This window comes from Macaca mulatta, chromosome 3 (genome assembly GCF_049350105.2).
Source record: "Macaca mulatta isolate MMU2019108-1 chromosome 3, T2T-MMU8v2.0, whole genome shotgun sequence".
Lineage (NCBI taxonomy): Eukaryota > Metazoa > Chordata > Mammalia > Primates > Cercopithecidae > Macaca > Macaca mulatta.
Window position 1 is genome coordinate 101,265,565 of NC_133408.1, and position 3,267 is coordinate 101,268,831.

At 41.2% G+C, this 3,267-nt stretch overlaps 1 pseudogene; it reads right to left on the minus strand.

Annotated features, from left to right (window-relative positions):
• Positions 1-994: 994 nt before the first annotated feature.
• Positions 995-1,612, minus strand: LOC700849 (mitotic spindle assembly checkpoint protein MAD2A-like; annotated as a pseudogene).
• Positions 1,613-3,267: the final 1,655 nt, after the last annotated feature.

The following is a 3,267-nucleotide window of genomic DNA, read 5'->3' on the forward strand; positions in this document are numbered from 1 at the left end:
CAAACAACTTTATTTCCTTACTTTTACTTAAAACTTGATTTTATAAAACACACACACACACAAAAACATTTTTAAGGGCCGGGCGCGGTGGCTCAAGCCTGTAATCCCAGCACTTTGGGAGGCCGAGACGGGCGGATCACGAGGTCAGGAGTTCGAGACCATCCTGGCTAACACGGTGAAAACCCGTCTCTACTAAAAAATACAAAAAAAAACTAGCCGGGCGAGGTGGCGGGCGCCTGTAGTCCCGGCTACTCGGGAGGCTGAGCCAGGAGAATGGCGTAAAAACCCGGGAGGCAGAGCTTGCAGTGAGCTGAGATCCGGCCACTGCACTCCAGCCTGGGCGACACAGCGAGACTCCGTCTCAAAAAAAAAAAAAAAAAAAAAAAAAACAACATTTTTAAGAGTTCTGTATCACAGAACATTAAAGAGTACAAATATCCATTGCTTCATAGGTTGAAGTTACGTAAATTAAAGTCAAATAATTGGAAACTGATTCATTAGGGAAAACTACACATGAAATGAAGGTCAAAAGGAGCTAATACAGCAATATTTCATTGTTTATAGATTATTAGTTACTTTCAGGACCTTAACAAAGATTCTGAATATTTAGACTTCTTTTGCTGTATTTTGTATCCCTACCTATACGGAGTCGAGCTACTTGACCAAAACATCTGATTTAGGAAAGCATTTAGCTTTATAGCACAAGTTTTTCCATCTACAGTTACTATCTTCAAAGGAATATACATCACAACGTTGACAAAAAAAATTCCTGGTTCCTTTTGAACAATGTGCAATAAATTCATGATGTTAACTCCATGATAAATCAAATAGGTACCAAAAAATAAAAGGAACAATTACAGTTCAGTAAGTATCATTTTGGTTTTCTCCATGTAAAAATTAACCAATGAAATAAAACATATTAACTGTAGATGACTTGATTTCAGGAAAACCAAATTTCAAAATTACAATTACATTATTTTCCTCATAGTCATCCTCAGTCATTGACAGGAATTTTGTGGGCCACCATGCTATTTACTTTGTGGATTGTAGTAGTAAATGAATGAAGGCGGACTTCCTCAGAATTGGTAATAAACTGTGGTACCAACTCTTCCCATTTTTCAGGTACAACCAAATCTTTGTCTGTATAAATAAGCAGATCAAATGAACAAGAAACTTCCAACAGTGGCAGAAATGTCACTGTAGCTGTGATCTGTCTGATCACTGAACGGATTTCATCCTGGATAGCTTTCTGAGATTTTTCTCTGGGTGCGCTGTCATCTTTTGCAGTCTTGTCACACTCAATATCAAACTGCCGTCTTTCCAGGACCTCACCACTTTCAATATTTGAGATAACTACAACCAGTTTCTGAACTGAACACTTGTATAACCAATCTTTTAGTTGTTCCACCACATTATTTAGATATTTTATGAGCTGAAGATCAGTAGTTACAAGCAAGGTGAGTCCGTATTTCTGCACTCTAGTAAAAGTTTCAGATGGATATATGCCACGCTGATATAAAATGCTGTTGATGATGAATGAGAAGAACTCGGCCACAATTTCGGCGCTCCTGTGAAGGGTGATTCCCTGCTCCCGGGAGAGCTGCAGCGCCATGGCCAGGGACACTAACAAAGGCACGCACTTCCACTCCGCGGACAGCAACCACAGCGGCTCCCACAGCCGCTTTGATTTATTTTAATGCACACTCTCTTGCCTTGTTAAACCTATACAAATATATAAAAAGGGTGAATGATGGCCCTTTTCTTTACCCACCAAGAAAACACAAATTTATCTAATTGAGTTGGAGAGCATAATTTATTTTCTATTTTATTTTACAGCCTTCCTATCATATCCGCTTGAGTATTTATTCTTCTGAGGCTCCTATATGTATAGCAGTAGTTGATACTTGTTGATCCCTTACATTGTGCTGGGCACTGTGCTAAGTACTTCACATGGATTGATTCATTTAAATCCTCTTCACAACCTTGTGAGATGTAGGTGCCATTATAACCCACATTTTACAGAAGCGGAAACCGAAGATGAGAGGTCGCCCAGCTGTGAAATGGCAAAGTCCACTTTTAAACTCAGCTGCCTGACTCCCAAGCGCTCATTCTTAATGACGCTCTCTACTCTTTCCCTAACTTGTTTGACTGACTAGATATTTCTTTTTTTCCCCTTACCTTTCCTCTCCCTTCCCTTCCCTTCCCTTCCCTTCCCTTCTCTCCCCTCCCCTCCCCTCCTCTCCCCTCTCCTTCCCTTACCTCCCCTCGCCTTCCATTAGGTTCCCTCCTTCTTCTTCTTTCTCTCTTTTCTTTCTTTTCTTTTCTTTTCTTTCTTTTTTTGAGCATGTCATGAAGGCATCTGTGGAGACCCTGATTGAGCATCTATAATTGTGTAAGGTGAGTGGTTGAGCTTGATTCAAAGAGCCAAGCTCTTTCTTGCCTTAGGTCTTTGCATGCTAGAATGGACTCCCTCTCCCCATTTCTTTCTATGACCTTGAGGCCTTAGCTAAATGATGCTTCCTCAGGGAGGCCTTAGTGGACTATTCCACTCAGAATGTATCGCTCTCTGTTAGATTCTACTTCAGCATTCTCTTTGTTTCCTTTACATACTTAGCACAGTTTGAAAATTTAGTTTTACATTTTTTGTTAGTATCACTTTCTAGAGCAAGCTTGTCCAATCCATGGCCTATGGGTGCGTGTGGCATAGGATGGCTTTGAATGTGGCCCAACACAAATTTGTAAACTTTCTTAAAGCATTATGAGATTTTTTTGGTGATATATATTTTTAGCTCATCAGGTATCATTAGTGTTAGTGTATTTTATGTGTGGCCCAAGACAATTCTTCCAATGTGGCCCCGGGAAGCTAAAAGATTGGACACCCCTGTTCTAGACTATAAGCAACCTGTGTCCTGGGAGCTTTTCTGCTTATTCGCCACTTTGTTTACCCAGAAGACAGTTCTTGTCACATAGTAAATGCTCAAAAGACATCGAATAAATGTTTATGTTAACTAGGGTCCAGGCCGGGCACGGTGGCTCAAGCCTGTAATCCCAGCACTTTGGGAGGCCGAGACGGGCGGATCATGAGGTCAGGAGATCGAGACCATCCTGGCTAACATGGTGAAACCCCGTCTCTACTAAAAAATACAAAAAAAAAAAAAAAAAAAAAAAACCCCACAAAAAACTAGCCAGGCATGGTGGCGGGCACCTGTAGTCCCAGCTACTTGGGAGGCTGAGGCAGGAGAATGGTGTGAACCCGGGAGGTGGAGC